The sequence below is a fragment of the Dermacentor andersoni genome, chromosome 1, assembly GCF_023375885.2.
Source record: "Dermacentor andersoni chromosome 1, qqDerAnde1_hic_scaffold, whole genome shotgun sequence".
Lineage (NCBI taxonomy): Eukaryota > Metazoa > Arthropoda > Arachnida > Ixodida > Ixodidae > Dermacentor > Dermacentor andersoni.
The window spans coordinates 159,307,483-159,326,764 of NC_092814.1; the positions used below are offsets into that span (position 1 = coordinate 159,307,483).

Genomic DNA, 19,282 nt, shown 5'->3' on the forward strand with positions numbered 1-19,282 from the left:
CACGCTCGTCCTGTGCCGCGATGTTTCTGTCCAATTTATTAGACGACCGCGCACACTCCTATGAGACAATGTATAGGTTCTGGAGTGACGCGGCGCCAGTAGCCTTTATGATGCGTGCATGTTGCTCCATCTCTCGCCCGTCACCTGGAGCACTCGCACGACACGCTTACACCCAACGGGACAATTTAACGTTTTAACGTCTGAAATTTATACCAGGGCCACTCCCTAGCTTCTTTATTTAGCTTGTTTCTTTTTTTTCTTGCTGTTTTTTTTTTCTTGCCCATTCTCTGCGGTGTGTCTCTGCAGGCTAACCGACCTGCAGTCGCCAGCGTAAGGTGGACTATAGAGCCTTCCTCTTCGCTCTGGTTCTCGCTTCAGGCAGGAGCCGTTGCCCAAGCCCAGCTGACAGCAGCGTGTAGCTCGGTATACTCGGCTGATACACTTGACATTATTTTTTTCGCCGCTAGCATGCGCCCAAATCACAGAAATCATGGTCCCGCCACATACGCGAAGAGCTGATTCCACGCCTTATGATTACTTGTCTTGCATCATCGAACGAACCGCGAAGCGTTGAGAAAATGGCAAGGTTAACTGGCCGTTCTTCATTGCAGCATCTTCAATACCGAGTGGAAGCGACGCTCCTCTTTGATCTTGCGTAATCATTACCTCTGACCCGCGCCAAAGAAAGGCCTCATGAAAGACTGCCAGCCCAATCCCCCAATTCTTCTTACAATATGTAGCAACAGATCTTCCGCCTTTTGGACATTTTCTTTCGCTACGGAAGTCTCCTATATAGCGCCCGTATAAAGCGACAAAAGCAGAAAGCGGCTTATGAGCGAGGCTGAGTCGAGGGAAAAAAATAGCACTTTGTTCGGAAACAGACCCGCAAAACAAGAAAGAGATAACGAGATCTATGCATTAAGAGTATGAAAGAAGCTTTAGGGTTGGTAAACTGTATATGAACATACGGCGTCTATAGGCAGACGCTATAGTGGTCCTTCCCTGATGACGCCAAGATTGCCTGATTGGTTTATCACTTCCCTGCTGCCAGACTTGGAGTAAAGAGAGCAGCAAATGTTACAACAAATACTACGACCACGCAAGCAACCAAGATGCAGCGGGGAGTGGAGACCCTGCCAGGCGCGCTACGTTTTGCGCGGCACGCCCAGACTGAGTGTCTCATTGAAGCGGCCAGGCCAGGGACGGAAAGTGGGTGGCGCGCAGTATTTAGAACGGCGCTGAGAGAATGCGTGCGGTCGCTTCTTTCGTTACGTTTTTTTTTTTTGTTTCTTACGCTTTTCGTAATTCTTTTTATACTGGTCGTTGTTCTAAGTTACCGCCTCTTCTTGCCGTCTTTTCGCCCAGCTCAGAGCCTTTCTTTCTTCTCTCGCTCGTCGTTGGCGCAACTCCAAGACCGTCTTTCAACTGTTCTCGGCCATATTCCCCTCTATAAGATTCCACAGCATAGTTATTCTGAGTCAGGTGGCGCCATCTCCCAGCGTGAGTGTCTTTCGGCCACCAGGCCTGACATCTGACGCTCGGGCTCCGTCTGGCGCCTCGCGTCGTCTGAACGCGAGTGCCTCTTGGACGAGATTATAGCACTGGCTCTTAACGAGCAGCACTACGTTTAATTAGGGCGCCCTTTTGTCGTGTGTTCACCCAAATCTCTATTCTCCTTGATATCAGTATTTCCCAACTTTCTTTCTTTGCTTCCTTTTTTTTTTTTTTTGCCTTCTAGCGAGACTCGCCTCAGATTTGGCGGCTCCTATTATATGTAGGTAGCCAGCTTAAGCGATTGCCGACAGGTCGGATTACTAATTCCAACGTACTGAGCATCAAAGAGAAGCGATCATTATAAAAGACTGTCGAAGGGCCAGTCAGCAGATTTCCGGCAGCGAAGACGATCTTGTTTGCCCCGGCTGCAGAAGCCACTCTTGTGAGGCTCAACGGCAACATAAACTACAAGCTTTCAGTCCCTCCCATCAACTTCGCTGACGCCAACGGTCTGCAAGCTGCTTGAGCGGATGCTGGCCACTAGACTATCATGATGGTTTGAGCATCATCAGCAATATCACCCCGCTCAGATCGGACTCATACCTAACTTGGGTCCGGAAAACGGTCTGTCGAACTTAATTAACGTAGGGGTTCCATATGTATCACCTCAGATCCATCTTGTGCTAACTGTGGCTACTATGGATATCGCAAAAGCATACAACAACTCTCCGGAACATGGAATGTATCGGCATGCCTATAAATGTGACAAAATTGGTTCACTTATTTTTATCTTCACGGACATTTTCAGTACGTGTCGACAGACAGCCGGTGGGATCGTGCACGTCTGACCATGGAGCACTGTGCTTGCTTGCCCCATTGCTTTTAAACATCGCGTTCTTGCCCTTGGCGTGAAGATCGCATGACGTCCAAAACATCAGATTTCTCATCTACGCTGATGGCGTCACACAGAGGTCCACACATAGGAATGTGTGGACCCACAGGAAGCCCTAGACGTCCTCCGTGTATAGGCGCAGGCTGCCGGCCTTGAAGCTTCACCCCACAAATCGTGCTGTACACACGTTGTTAACAAGGGTGGCGGAAAGCAGGGATCTAAATCGGCTTTTACACTCAAGGTTTGCTTGGGCTTCGCATTCACCAGTGTGGCACCGGCAGGTCTTGGCTTCAAAAAATACTCCGGACGTCGTCTGCATCATTGAACTTGGTGCACAGGAACGCGCTCAGGAGTTGAGGTGCACGTTACGAAGTGCCTTGTAGTCTTCTTCGTTCAGTTCTCCTGTCGCGTACTGTCTATCAAGCGCAGTTTCCTAGACTCATTGCACAGCAGTGGACCAGGCTAGAGGTTATGAACAGAGATGCCATGAGAGAGATCACTGCGTTCCCTTGCCTCACACGGATTGCCATTCTGCAAGAGCAGGCTTAGCTTAACACCCTTTCAGGGCCGGTGAACCGCGCAGGATAATGAAGGAACGCCACAATGCTGCGGTAGCGATACTTAAGTCCTATTTCTCTGCACGACCTCTACAGACTACGCAGAAAGATGAGCTAGCTTCTCTTGTGGTGTTATACATATATCACCGAAAACAAAACTACGAGACTTCACCTACGTGACTACTATACTATACTATACTACTATAGTTACTACTATACTACCATCCATGAGGGTCACTGTGTCGTGTACTCAGATGCGACGGCTTTTTCGCGGAGAGGACGAGTCACCTTCTTCAACCTACCTGCCCCTGCATTTCTATTTTCCCTTACCTTCTAGACAAAAATGCCCGACCCGTTACTACTCAAATTTCAATCCACACACGATGCCAGTAAATCAGTTAGTACAGTACCCACTACCACGATAGTACAAATTTACAATGACTCACTTAGTGCAGTGAAACACCTCAAACAAGAAACCCACAGATTCCACAAGTCCTCACATCTCATTATTGAGGTGCATTGGCTACAAAGGTCATGGCCGGAATCGTTTCAACGACATGGCAAACCAACTGGATCGATCACCTGCCCCATCTGAGACACCTAGCTGTATCCATTCGGTCGGATCCCCGTGCTCTCCACCCAGTACTCAAGTCTAACCTCCGACGGGACTCACGTGCCTTGATTCCCCCGTGTGCTTGCTTCCTTCCCCGTAACCTTACCTGGCCGCAGGAGGTATCTCTTCGGAGACTTCCGGCTGAAGTGGTCCTTAAACGATCCGTTATACCGGCTCGGGATCGACAAAAGACGACCAAGGAACGTGACCGAAGCGCTAGGCTCCTGTGGCAGCATCACACCTGCTCGACACCTGCTTTGGATGTTCCTTGGAACGCGGGCGAACAGACTTAATATTTTAAGAAAGGCTGAGCTGAAGCCAGACGCACCTGAAAGTCATAGTAAAAGCAGCGCAAGGAGAATGGCAACACAAGATAGGGAAGTAGACAGGACAGACGCTGGTCCTGTGTACTTCTCCATCTTGTGTTGCCGTTGCTTTTGTGCTGCTTTTACTATTAAGATCAACCAACTCCCCCAGTTTTACACTCTTGCATTATCTGAAAACTACACCCGTTGGGTGTCGTCCGTCCCCCGTTAGGTGACGGACAATAAGTTCGCAGAGACATTGCTGCAGTTCCTGCACGATGCAAAATTTGCAGCATTTATTTGATTTTCTTTTATTCCCCATACGGCCACGCCAGCAAATTCTCCACAAAAAGAATATATTTGAAAACGAAACGATTCTCCCTCATGTCTCTGCAACAGAAGCACAACACGACATTTGTAAAATGAACAAGTCTGCAGATGTGTTCAGACCCACATTTCGATAGTGATTGGCACTGTTCGAGGAAGCTTTCGTTTTCTGGTTTAGGGCATTTGTAGAGGGCCAATCCTCAAATCGCTTGCCTTGTGACCTTGTTGCCAACATTGTTCTTATCTACGACGGTGGTCTTAAGATTCCTGGTAATTCTTCTACTCTCCTACGCCTCTCGGATACCCTCCGAGCGGCCGGTGACGCAAGCGTTTAGTTGTGCTAGTGCCTGCAGATTTACTGCGCATGTCTCTGAGAGAAGGCGGAAAAGCACAATGATAAAGGAGAACGAAAGAAGTGGGATACAGCTCGGTTGGGAATGGGCAAGGCCGCAAGTTGCTTACGCAGCGCGCAATTAGAACACATGCTGACAGCGTGAAAGCAATAAACCAACAACTGCCCAAAAGTAACTAGGCCTCTCAAGAAGACAGAAGACCGCGAATTAAAGAGCACAGGCTGTCTTGCTGCTCGAGATGCTTCTTCGGAGTCCTGGAAGGAATACAGCGCAAAAGAGGCAGGTGCCTGCTCGATTTAAGGCAAGACTTCGTGGAGACATCGAAAAGGCGGTCCCCGCTCTCTTCATCTGCAGAAAAATACTGACAGGGAGACACTAATAGAAATAATTATATAGAACCGTAGGATTCGATCCCATCGAAGTTTACAGCTTACGTGTTTGGCTGTGCTAATGTACGTGCATTCTGTGCGTTTTTCTTACGACATATGTTTCTTTATATATACTATATATTTATTTAGCGACGGCGCATTTTTCTATCTTCTATTTAATGCGTTCGCTTTTACTTTACATTCGCATTGCTTCACCGTATGCCGGGATATCGCAGGAACAAGATCGGCGCGTTTCCATCCCAGTCTGAGCCTTATAGATGAGCATGCTCTTTTCCAGTGAGAAAAAGATTGATGCAACCTTTTTATTTTCCTCAAACCAGTACAGCCAAATCGTTTGTTGCGTTACTTTCGCAGAACACTTTGTGTGAGCGATTACAGCGATACACAAAAAAGTGATTCATTTATTCAAGCGCTAGAAACGTTTGCAGGCTAGTTTATCACTCTTATGGCATCTTCGGCTAGCCGTTTCGGAGCGCTCTCGACCGCTCTCGCGAGCGGCGTTGTCTTCGGCTAAAGAGGGTGCGCGCCTTGCGTTCGGGTGGTACTTTTCGATCGCTCTCCTCTATCTTCGAGCGCTCTGAGGCGCTCCGAGCCCTGTCCTCGGAGCAGTCGCCGAGATTGAGAGCGTTTGCAGCAACGTCATCACAACACAGCGTCGCCGCTGTTGGCGACGGTCCACCGTAACGTAGGCAACCTCGGCCACTGCATGCTGATGTCCCAGCGAACGCTCGTCCCACCGGCGCATCCGCCGGTTTTCCGGGCAGCGACGGAAGCTTTGGATAGGCGAAATATCGGACGTTCACAATAGTTGTTCGCAAATAGTGGTTTCGCGTCTGCCATTGCCTCCTCCGAGAGCGCGTCACACGTTTGGCTTGCGCGCTTGTCCTCTGCCTCTGAGTTCGGGGAACGCCGGATCTGCCCGACTCTGCTTCGGAGGATGGATGCGACCACTCGAAGACACCACTAAAAAAAATTTACAATCGTTTCGGCTTATCTTGCCCCACAACGATAATCGTCATCTGTCTTGCCCGCATTTCCTTTCTTTAACGCTGCGAGCCCGGTGCTTCCAAGTCACCAATGGCTTAGCGTTATCAGCGTGACACTGCATTCTCGAGAGGCGAGGAGCGAGCGCCGAGTTTTTGAGAAAGGAAACGAAAGCAAGGCAGATGACGATTACTGTTGTGGGACAAATATTCACCGCAAAGGGTGCACTTAAGCTGGAAACGTGATTCTGCCACATTTTAATGGTCATTATTATCGAAGTAGGCTTTTCTTTATTCGTCTCGTTTCAAATTTATTACTCTTTACGTGCAGACATGCCGCTTTGACATCCGTGTAATTCAATAAGTCCTTCGTTGATCAAGCAACAGCGCGAACTAAAGGATTTGTGTACCAGAATTGTTTGTTATTTATCTTTTGTAGAGCACAACAGATATTCTTGAGTTATGCCGTTCTCCTTTGGCAGCGCTGTGCGACCTCTGAAGGGCCCCGTTCACACGTCAAAACTGCAGTGTAAATACGGCTGATGATTGCGATGGCGTGCGCAAGCGTAATTGCATCACGCGTTGGTGACGGACATCTCATCGCTGCTTCTAGCCTGTGAGCATTTGCAAAAGTCGGTCAAAATAAGGCATTCGGCAAACAAGGCGTTCCATGCTTTTTATGCACGTGACTCAGTATTTTCTTTCGTTTCTTTTCTTTGTTTTCTTTTTTATTGAAGAACCCCGACACCCCCTATACGGATGTGGCAAAATATACGAAACGCTTAGATGCTGCGTACCGTAGACGCCCAGGGCAAGGAACAAGGTGCTGCCACGGTCACCGCAAGGGACCCAGACAAAGCGGAAGCAGTGGCAATCGCGCTCGCCATTTCTACGTGCATTGACTCAGCCGTGTTTATCAGCAACTCGAAAGCAGCGTGTCACAATTACCGAAAAGGAAAAATCTCCAAGAAAGACCTGAGTATCCTTACCGAAGCCTCTAACCGAAGAGGAGGCGATGTTCCAGAGACCTCCCTAGTCTGGACACCGGGACACGAGTCCCTGACGGGGAACGAAGTGGCCGACGCCGCAGCCCGAGATCATACGAGCCGGGCTTTCCTGCCAGAGGGGAGCAGAAACGCGACTAGGCCGGACGAGATCCCGAATACACGAACATTCTACAGCACCATAGACTGGAACGAAGAATGTACCCACTACCCCACCTGAAACTCAACAGAAAAGAACCAGTTATTTTAAGAAGACTACAAACGAACTCCTATGTTAACTGTATCCTATTGCAAAGGATATCTCCAACGCAATTCCCGTAGCTCCACAAGCTTTGCGGACTCCCGGGCACTCTGCGCCACATGGTAATTGAGTGCTCGTGACGCGCGGGACCCCCGCAAAAACCGAAGGCGATAGAGGAAGAAATAGCCGAAGAAGAGAAGACAGATGCTCCCGCAGGAGGTACGCGCCATCGAAGAAAGATATGTTATCCTATCCTATCTTAGAAGAGGACAGGAAAGAACTGTGAGATGCCATATGGTCTTGCCCAGGCCTGGATGAATGAATGAATGAATGAAAAGCTTTATTTGGTGAGCTTCTTCCGCGCATGCGCCGCATCGAAGTGGTCCCTACTTCACAGGAATATATATGCCGCTCTCACCGCCTGGCCCCTTGATACGAGCCGCAGCTGGTCTTCCAGGACGGTGCTGGACAGCAAGATCTCCTATCGCTCTCTAAGCGGTGGGATGGATTGGGAGGTCATGTTGGGGTTCGGGTTGGTGAGGAGTGGCGGGTGTTCTAGGCTAAACCTGCATTCTCCTAGCATGTCGAGCGAAAGCTGGTGGACCGGGCCAGGCTGGCTGCGAGAGCTCACGGATTCCTGGAATAAGGCAGCGGCCCACTTGAGGGTCTCTCTCTCTCTCTCTCTCTCTCTCTCTAGTTCAGATTAAACTTTTATTTCTCTCTCTCTCTTGATAACATGTATGTGAAGGCTAGGTTGGCACTTTAAGGCAAACCTCATCCTTCCACTCGCCCTTCCCACTTCATTTTTCAGAGCGCATCACTTAGGCGCCCGTTTCTGGGTTGAGCGTCGGCGTCCCTCGGCGTAACCGCGCGAACGCGCTCGTGCCACTGCTCGCGCGTTCGTCGTCGATGTGTTCTTCCAAAGCTGGCTCCGATGCCGCTGACCATGTGAGCATTCCCATACTGCCTCCCTCTGCGAATGCGCTGACGGCACTGGCCCACTGCTAGTCGGTGCAGGGATTTCGGTCTCAACCTCTTTGCTGCAGTATATCGCGAAAGGAAGACCCGTATACAGCTGCGCTCAAAACAGCGCTCGCCAAATGTTCACCTACATGCAATTCACAATGAACTTCATGCGCCCTTAAGCACAGGCAGCCGAATTTCTGAACAAAATAAAAGGTTATTCATCTGACTTCCTCAGCTGAATAATCGGAACAGTACTTGATTCACTATCAAGATAATCACGTCATGCACCTGAGGTTAACCGAATTAATGGACTTTCCAAAACCTAACAAAATCACGAAGTGTATCGAGATGTAGTATTAGGAAAATAGGAAACCACAACAGGCAAGAATTGATATTGTCTCGCTGAACTCTCTATGCATGTTTTGCATATATAAAAAAAAAAAAGAAAAATCGAGAGAAAAGTGAAATGATCATCCACACGATCACCGCGCTTTCTGCGCTGCGCTACAGCATTACAGTATGGGCGCTACTTAGGCCATAGCGCAAGGTCGTAACGTCCATTTGCTCAGTTAAAAAAAAAATTCGATGAAGCTTTGTCTCATTTAGTCCCTCATCTCTTGCTCTCCTAGATGATTTAAAAGAAAGCTGAGGAATGATGGCATCGAAAAATAACATGACCGCCCACTGAGTAAATGTTGCTTCGGCAAAACGAGAAACTCGAGTCTATTAAGAACCACAAGGACCAACTTTTGCGTCTGAAAGAAAAGGAGCGCGGAAATGCTATTACAGGGGCGGAAAGAGGTAATTTGATCGAAGGGTATGCCGCGAGCAAGCATTAAGTCTATCAAAAAAGTATATGCTCAATATTGAACATGGCAGTCAGGGAAAAATCAATCGAAACAACACCAACGTCCCAAACAGAAAACAAAGACCATTCAACAATGCCAAACGAGGCAGTTTCCTTATGTAGTTTGCATAATAGTGCGACCACGATTAGAATACTTTTCTCCTCTAAAGGTAATCATAAAGAAGGCTGCAATAAATTACGTTATCTGTCTTGGTTTTTGTCGTGGATCAGTTCCAAGGCGGCCAAGCTTTGGTGGTGTGTCCACTTCTAAATAATGAGCGAAAACTTCATATACATGCATGAATATGACGCAACGGTCGTCTTAGCGTGTTCACCTACCCGTGCGATGCTTCTGTGGTGTGCATAATTAGGGTCGTAAATATAACAGGTCCTTCAATATACAAATGTAAGAGCGATGTGTTGCGTAAGTTCCCGGGCCAACGCGTTCACCATCAGATATATATATATATATATATATATATATATATATATATATATATATATATATATATATATATATATATATATATATATGAGTCATAAGGGAAAGGTAGGGAGGTTAACCAGAGTGAGCCCGGTAAGCTACCCTGCACTGGTGAAGCGGGAAAGGAGATTGAATGAGGAGAAGGAAGAAAGAAGGTCACAGACTCCACTGTTACGCACACACGCGCGCACCACTGAGGCTGTCACAGGCGGTCATACAGGCTGGTGCATTTCAAGAAACGCATCAGGGCCTTTGTGGCCTTGCACATAGCAGACGCACGAGACCACGGGCCCAAGATCTCCTCTGTGGAAAGACGATTGTCTAAGTGCTCCAAAGCTGTTAGAAGGGCACTCCTCTCGTTTTCGTATATGGGGCAGTCACATAGGGTTACCGTCACCATCAGGGTGGTCATATAGGGCCATGCGACGGCACCGTGGTCGCTGGCATTAGACAACTTTAAGTGCGTGTGTTCATTGAACCCACGGGGAGCACTCAGATTGAGAAAAGTAGGAACTTCAGGGAAAGCGCACCACCATATGCTGTTTTATACCCACTCTGGCTGCAAGCGCGTCGGCCAGAACACTTTTTGGGCAGATTCTGTGTTTTTTACGTGCCTACTTTGTGTCATCGGCAGCGGTCTGCTCTCATGAACAACCTTGCCTCCCTTTGCCACACCAAAATTTCACCTGTTCTGTCTCAGCATATATCGTCAAATAATATGGTGGCCGTTGTCGCGTACAGGGAACACCAACTTGCATGTGTGTTGACATTGATAGGTACGTCCCGCGATTTAAATGGCCCTCAGCAGGTTTGGACATTGCAAAAGAATAGATCACATGGTTGCGTTCGTGTCTACAAAGTATTACGCCGATGTATGCTGGGAAAAAAGAAGAAAATTAAAAGAAGAAAAAAAGAAAGTCACCACACGCTATTTTCTCGACAACGTCGCCCAGCACGCCCACGAGATGTCAAACGTGTGGCGCTCCCGCGTGACACTCATTACGCCTGCAGCGCAACAATGTGCAGTAGCAAGGCGAGCAACTCGGGGGATTCCTGTAAAACGCAGCGCGGGCAAAACCATTCCTACAGGAAGTGCTCCGTGCAAAAATAAAGGGAGACAACACAATGAAGGCGGTGGTCGCGGGGGCGGGAGGCCTGGCAAAAAAGAAAGGTAGGCCCTCGGCTCCGATGGGAAAGGACATGTGACAAGAATATCGCTTGTAGAGGCTGGTTGAGGCAACTGAAGAGATCCTTTGCCGAGGGTGGAGCAGTCCCCCTCATGTCGTAGCATTACCTACCAACATCTCATCTGCTGGTATCTCGGCTACCTCAGAGCCCGTTTTAAATATTATTGTGGCAAAAATGGTCGTTGGGCTCAATGAGAGCGGCATTGTGGGCTTGTTATTTGTTCATCTTGGAACGAGCGACTTGTAGCGCGCACACGGAACAAGGACTACGTGTGTACCCTGCCTTACGTGTGTATTTTCTGTGGCTACGTGTCTGTATTCTGTCTGTAAGGTGCTTTGCGTGCGTATTATTTTGTGCCTTCTCGTGTACTTGATTCCTGCCCGTAACAGCTTGTAGTAAGGTGAATCAATAGCACGTGTAATTCAAATTTCGGAGCGCTTGTCTGGACCGCACGCCGATCGCCGTCAGAGGCAGGGGCGTACGCCTTGTTTCAAGGATGCCCGGGTCCTGCTTCGATTTTTCAAACATTTTGCTCGCTCAGTGACCGCCTGGTCGGCCAAAAGTATGAGCGTCGCTCGTGTCGCTCCACCACTGTCATAGTGCCGATTAATACCGCGCATCAGACTGCGCCATGTTTTGCAAACAGTATATAAAAAAGGTGATCCACCTGCGATCGTTCTTATCTTTGACTTTGCCAGTCTAGCTCATTCTTCAAAGCCGATGTAGCTGTCGATAAAAGTTCCGACACCGATGAAGGCGAACGCAAAGTGAAGCACTCCGTTGGCTCTCCTTCACAAGCGGCAACCGCACCATCGCGCCGTACAACTGCCGCGCTTGTAGGCGACGGCAGATGGGGAACCGGTGACGGTGCGGTCAAAACAAGCATCGAGCGCAATAATGAAGGCGAACCATAGCGGATTATAGGGCCCGTGTGTCCTTCCCACGCGTGCACACCTGTCACAAACGATGACTGTTGAAATGTAGCGCAGGTTGTCATCGGCGCGCCCGTTATATGTTCTTCGCGTTTCAATTGCTCTCAACGGTATGTAATTTTATACAGGTGCTGTTTTTGCGAAGTTTGTTCCCAGAAAAATACCTCTCGCGGAATGGTTTCTTCTGGTCATGCAGTGAAATCATCGTCGACGCGGATTCAATGCGTGCCTTAAGACCTCACGAAGAAAATGGCGCAGCGCGTTCTCTGCTTCGCAAACTCCGGGAAACGCAGAGTGCGAGTGCGCTCTTCGAGTCTCAAGATAGACCCGCGCCTGCGCGCAACGCTTGATGAATGTTGTGATTCAGTTTTGCTGCGGACTCCAACAAAAATTAAAGAACATGAACCTTCAATTGCTTTTGTCTCTCTCTATCGCAGCAGGCTCTTCCTTTTGCGTGGCGCCGTGTGGCCGACAAGGAGTCGAAAAAAAAAAAAGGAAATAGGAATTTTGATATATTGGTTGTCGACGAAAACAGAGTTACCGAAAAGTTTGTTTTCTATGTTAGGCCTTCGAAGATAGCTGGCTAAAAATGTACAGTGTGGTGTGTCGGCTCTGCAGTCGAAATTTCGAACTCAGCAACGACGAGAGTGCGCCCACCTCACTTCCACTTTGCGACCGGTTACGATCAGGTAAGAAAGCCAGCAGATAGCGACGCCCGAGTGCAGTGGTGTATTGAGCCAGCTCGGTGCGCCGCTGCTCAATTCGATTACTGTCCATGGACGGTTCTCGCTCATTCATTTCAGCCAGTCAGTGAGTGTCGCAAAGACGCGGCAGCGTTGAGAAGCGCCCAGACGACAGCGCGCCCGACCAAGGAAACAGAAGAGACGACAGAAAAAAAAAAGCATTATGCCAGAAACAAAAACGGAAGCGCGGCTATCAAGATAATGTACTGTCGTCGTCGTTCCTCAAGCACAAATACAGCAGCGACCGATCAACTTCCTTGTTTTTCTAGCTGTCAACGGACCAGAATGGATGCGGCGCATTGAATTCTTACGGCGTGAAAAATGAACGGAGAACGGAATAAATTACGGATAATAAACTGCGCGAGTGCATAAGAACACAAAAGTGGGCCCGCACATAAGCATTCGTAATCGTTATGAGGCGACAAGAAAGCGCGCAGCCCACCATTCCTGTCCTTTCCTCTTTCTCTGTTCTCCTCTTTGTTTTGCTTTGTACGATAAAGTTACATGTCACAAATCTTATTTTTACGGTAGAATTATTTTGTCTAGAATTTTCCGACACCACATGGGGTACACGTGCTATCTTTTCTTTCTTCTTTTTCTTTAATCTCACCGGGGATCAGACGTTAGAAAATTATTTCGTAACACGATTCAGGAAAATGAAAGCGGAGCAGCTACGAACCCAATCCTCGAAAGCCAACGGGAATGTGTTTCGCGAGGTTAAAGAAAGAACATTTCGTCTCATTCGTGTCCATGACATTTAGTCGTCCTAGCAACAGACCTGCCGGGTGAAGGTTGACAGGCCCATTGCGGCGCAGACGCATTTTATGTCGCAAGACTGTTGAAGAAAGATTTTATTGAACAAATGCATTCGTGTCCAGTGTTGTAACAGGGCCTTCTGAGCCCACGCTGTTGTCGGCATTTCATTTCATCTTCAGTGCTGGCAAAAGTGATCTTGCTCCCGAAGGCGGCTCCGTTCCGCGAAAGTTCAGAGCACCTATACGTGTAATTCAGGGAAGCAGTATGTTCCTGGCTTGTAACTTACTTGTCTAGTTAACGACTTTTAAACTTCTGCAACATATACAGAGATACTTGGGGCATTATGCAGGAAGGCGTGAGTTGAGCGACACTCGGGGCTTCGCGAGATCTGGCGACAAGATAACCCTCGCACTACCAATTAGCAGCACGTGGCGCACTTTTCTCTGATTCAACGGAGCGTGTTAGGCGTTGCAGTGAGTGATACTCACTGCAATAGTCGTTTCCGTCTTTCTCAGAGCAAGCCCTAGTCTTCTTTTGTTTTCTTTTTTTTTTCGTTCCGCCAGCTAGTCGAAACGTTTAAAACGAAAAGCCTTACTTCACCAATAATTGTATCACAGCACTATTTGTTTAGCTGCTCTATCAGTAAGCGCGTGACGTTTTTATGCATTTGTAGAAATTGTATTTTCCTGTCAGCTATAGCGAACAAATTGGGACGCAAGCGCCGTGACGTCGCTTGCTTCCCAATTTGTCAGAGCGTCGCGAAAAAACAAGTTACAGAGATCTTTCTACATTCGTTCGAAGTATTGTCATCGCGATGAGCATTCATATGCTACGTGTTGTGATACCTTAATATGTAATTGAAGACAGGTTTACGTTAAAGCTTTTCGCTCTTGACTGGCACATTGCTCTCAAGAGCGTACACATCGTCCCTAAACGTAAGAGTCGATATGCAGCACTCAACTGCTCGGCACGGCAGAGGAAGGCGTGCAAGCGGATTTGAGTAGTCCGTGCAATAAAATCAAGGCACAGGGAAGGGAGAAAGCGACGCGATTGTTCAACATCGGAAAAGGCTTTTCGCCTAAAACTGCCACTGAAAGAACTTGCGATAGGAATTTACTCCTCCCTTGCACACGGTGTCACTGACGTAGTATGTGCCCTTGCCTATCAATAAGCCGCTTCAAGTGAACGCTGATGAACTTGTGCTAGCAAGGCGCATAGCATATGTCGGTTGTCCCCTGTAACTTGAGTCAAGCGTTACAAATATGCAAATGCCACTTAGCTGTACAGAGCCACGGTAATTTTGTTGGCCGTCACCAGGAGATACTCAGACAATTTTTTTCCATTCCGTGTAATTACGCAAGTAGTGTTAATTATCAACTTCTCAAATATCATTATTCGATTAATATTGTCAATGAGAGAACTGAAGAGCAACACGAAAAACTTCCGATCGAGGTTTGTATTTTTCAAAATGGGGTACATATAAGTGTTTTTCCAGGTATGAGAGAAGCCCGCGAATACACATAAAGTGCCTCGAGCGGCCAGTCGCGCGGCAATTTTTTGTGCATTTGCGGGCTTATTTCATGCTTGGGAAAACACTTTTATGTAGCCCGTATTGAGCAACAGAAAGCTGGATCTGTGTGAGACGAGGATTTCTTTTCAAGATCACGCAGGATTCGCTGAACGTGTCCACAAGCCATGCGTTCGTAGTAATTGAGTATAGGGAATGAAAGAGTCACTGGAAATTTGCAATTTTAATATGATAACCTTTTTCTTTTCATCTTTATTTAGGGGGGGGGGGGGGGGGTCTCTTTCCGTTGTTTTTGTGTTCGAGGCATTTGGCCTCCTTGAAATTTATCCTTTGGTTTTCGTCATGCCGTCTTCGTTATGCAGCCATCGCCACAGCGTCGTTGTCACGGAGTCGTCTTCATTTCAACGTCTCCGCAGTCGCCCTGTCCTTGTTATAGGTTCGCATCATGCACAACCCGCTGTGGTGGCGTAGTGGCTTTCTCGTTACTCTTCTAAGCACAAACCGCACAAACTCCCCGTGTACTACGCATTGGGTGCATGTTAAAGAACCCAAGGTGGTCAAAATTAATCAGGAAACCCTCATTACGGCGTGCTTCATAATCATATCATTGTTTTTGACACGTAATACCTGAGAATTTAATTAATCAATCACGCACAATTGGACATCTCTGCAGCTTTACACCACAAAGCTATCGCTTAACTTGTATAATCATCCCCCGATGGTTCCTGCCGATTTTTTTTTCTTTCTTTTTTCTACACGCTTTATAAACTGCGGCTTGGATGTTCTTTCAGTGACTATCGCAGTGTAATGTTGTGTGACACTCGCACGCCCGCCGAACTCGGGATTTTCGGCACAGCATCGCTGACACCATATCAAGCAAGAAGTCGTTTTCCTTGTGTGGGCTAAGCTCGGCGAATTTGTCTACAGTGGAGACTGATGAGGCCGTAGTTTCCATGGGAACCGACCACAAAGACACCAACAACCGAAGCCCCTGGCCTCTAATGCTTAATAATGCAACTGGGAACTCTTTTTGTGCAGATGTTACACATCAAATCAAATCATATGAGTCCCTGAGGGGCGCCATAGAAGTGTGCCTTTGACAGCTGGTTATTTGGTGGAGCCAGGGAACAGCTTCTAGTTGATGCCCGTTTCTGAAGACGAGGGTAAGTCGGAGATGCTTGCCTTGGATGTTACATACTTCGTTTTCAATTTTTTGAAGAGTGTCCTGCGCTCTTTATTTCCCTGCTTACCTCTAAACTTTGTGGTAAATGTGCTAACCTAAATATATTTTTTGTTACCATATTGTACTGCGCACAATTCACTTTATAAATTGGTGTTGTTTTGAACATGTATGCCTCTCCACGGTTACAGAGTTGAGATATTAAATGAGAAATAAAAGACACATGGAAAAAAGAGTGCAGAAATGTGAACTCCCCTTTTATGGCACTATTCTGCCGCTTTAGAAAGGGGAGCAGTATCTTAATAGATTCCAGTGGCAAGAATGTCTGTCGGGGCAACCATTTGTGAACACTGCTTGCATAGAGGGCGGTTTTCGATGTCGCTGAGAACAGCAGAGACCGCTATAGTTTCTACGCAGATGAGTAAGCACAATCGTCCGTATCCTTGATTGCCTCGTCGCAGCCATTTTAACGATGAGCAGTGGGTCGGTCATTTTGATTAGTACAGCGTATATGTATGTGAAGACGGCGCCATTTCACAGATGGTGGAAAACTATAAAATCCTTTCACGAGAAATATTGGGGAAATTAGGATGCCTTATCGTGCCAGTCTTTTGAGAGAGAGAGAGAGAGGCTCTTTAATAGACAAACAGATATTTTGCCGGTGCGTATACAACTTCTGGCATGCTACTCTGTATAAGGATGGGGAATGGGATTAAAAGGTCCGAGAGGAGAGTGAAAAAAAAAGAATAAAGATAAATATGAAGTGCGCAAGTGGACTTCATGCTCGTAATATTTATAGTTGAGATGGCGGGTAGACTTAGGCTTTTTTATATGAAATGGTGAAATTTTAACGCTTTCCGATTAGACCAATTTCTGACAGGTATTCGAAGAGTAAATCCAAAACCCGTAGCTGTTCGGAAGGGTCGGGAATTGGACCTAAGATGCTGGGTGGCTTTAACGGATCGTGGTAAATCATTTCCATTTGTCGCTCAAAAAAATGTTTCTCGTCGCTGTACATGGGGTATTCAAGTAGTATGTGCTGCACTGTCTCTAAGATGCCACAGTTATCACAGTAGAGATTAGTGGTACGCCCTATGCGTTACAAACAATTGTTCGTGTATACGCCACGTTGAGTCTAATACGATGGTACGTCTCTAAGTGTTGAGGAAGTGGTCGTGGAATTTTCGTTCACACTTCTGAGTCAATATAACGCAGAAAGCAATCTTGGTGAAGCGGCAGATTTCAGAGGCGGTCTTTTTCTTGATAGGCATATTTTTTTGCTATGTTCGAAGCGTCGGCTTCGGTAAAAAATATTCTTCTGAAATTTTGGTATTAGGATCCACTTCGGGCAGTTTCATCCGCTTTTTCGTTTCCCGAAAAACCGGCATGGTCAGGTGTCCATTGGAACGTGATGCAATGCTCAGTAATCTTAGCCTTGTGGTGAAGATAGGCAATGTCAAGTGCTGCAGTTTGGTTTATACATCATTTGTGCCTGCTCCACATACGTTGTAAGCCTGCTTTCGAATCCCTGAATATCACCCATATCTTTGGCGGCTACTGTCGAAGTGCATACTCAAGGGCCTCCCTAATACCATATAACTCAGCTGACGTAGATGATGTCGCTCGCTCAAGAGAAAACGAAAATCGTTGACCTGTAGAGGGCGCGAAAAATGCGCACGATGAACGGCGTTGAGTTGTAGAGCCACCTGTGAAAATGTGCGTTGTGGCTGCGTATTCTTTGTGCATAAATATTCCAAAGCTGTCTGATGAGCCAGTGATTTGTGATTCATTGAGCAAACGTAAGCACATGCGCCAGTTACAAAGCAGACTCGTTGCCCCTGTTTTTGCGATCTGTATGCAGGTACGTCGGACTTCATCCTGCAAATTTTGTGATTTTTTGTTTATAAGGTCTTTGCGCAGGGTGCCACAATTACGTGCCTTTCAATGTAAACCTGCCTGCAAACCTGCCAGCGGTCGCATGTGAGCGCCGTGCGGAAATTGTACCGTAGCTTGTTTAAAAGCTGGTGGTCATAGTTGTTCTTTATTTTTACTGACAGAAAAGCAAAACGAAGCTGGTATTAGGCTTGATGGAAGCCAGGAGCGCTGGCCAGAAATGTTCTTTCTGTGTGGTCTAACGGAACTAACTGCAGACACACAAGTGAGAGTTTTGTGATACAAGCTGAACATAAGCATAATAATCCCTCTGGGTCTTGTAGACAATGTCATCCGAGCGTCATTATAAGATCCGTGTGCACGGTAGTCACCGCTGTGAACACGCGCCATAGAAGGCCAGGAAAGGATAAAAATTGCGGTTACAAAGTAGCATATTTCCGCTTGTCGCCTGTGTCCGCGAGCAATCTCGGCATGCGTACCATATCGTGTTCGTAAAGCTCACGGAGACAGCGTTTACATAACTGCTTCGAAGGGCACTGATTGATAGACGTCGTCTTTTTAAGCATTTTCTTTATACCACACTGCAATGGCTCGACTCAGGCGTTGCTTTAGAGTGTGGTCGTCTTTGTGCTAGGTATTCGGGTAGCTCCGCATTTGGCCATCCTCATTGCCTTTCTTTAACCAGCTTGCTCTCTTCTCGTGCACTAGGTCACATTTCTTTTTTCTTTCTTTTTCTTTTTTTTTTTTGTGTACTCACGGTGGAAGACTGAGACGAATGCACTGCAGAAAGTTTACAAAACCATTTTGAAGTAAAGCTATGCGTAAAGAACCCCAAATGCTTCCACATAGTTTGCACTTATACTGGTGGTGTGGTCAAGCTTTTCTCATGAGAACCACACTGACCATAATATTTCGTGCCACATTTACGTATCAGCGCTGCGCTATATTGCACTAAATATGAACCTTCAGCTGCTTTACTCCCGACGAACGCGAACTGTACAAAATGTTAAAAAGCAAGAACGGGATATGAATCATGACAAGTCAGTCACGTACCAACCAAGAAGATCTATTATAATTAACCCATCGTATCGCAGTCCCTCTGAGCTCTTTATCAGGGGTACCGAACCTGCATGCAGGGCATGCGTAAGTTCGCCTTCCGAGAAAACCACCGCCCGGGTTGCAACCCATAAAAACCTGCGGCACCTTCCCAAATGCAGCTCTGATGAAGCAGTCTGAATAACTTCGAAACGTTGGGTTAATTTAAGTACCTTCTTGGTTGGTCATACCCCTTTAACTTACCCAAATTCAAGTTTTCCCCAACCAGACTGACTCCTGTCGAATGTTAACCTTCGAGGATATGAATCTTATTCATTCATACGCATCAAGTTTATTTGGCCTTTGTTGATTCACGTGCTCAAAAAATTATTGCCTAAGAGCCCAAGATATTGAACTAGATAGGCGTTAAAAATGTCCATTATTTAGAGCACTGAAGTTCCGCATTTCAGTGATATTTACCGAGGTATAGAAAGAAAACGGTGGGCTCATAGAGGAGGGTGAGAAGCAGATCTAATGCCTCCGGTGAAAAAGACCTAAAAGACCATAACAAA

At 47.1% G+C, this 19,282-nt stretch overlaps 1 protein-coding gene across 1 annotated transcript in view; it reads left to right on the forward strand.

The window, feature by feature from the left end:
- The window catches only part of LOC126546995 (neuropilin and tolloid-like protein 1), a 454,676-nt gene that overhangs the window by 97,731 nt on the left and 337,663 nt on the right, over positions 1-19,282 (forward strand). The gene's annotated exons all lie outside the window — the stretch shown is intronic.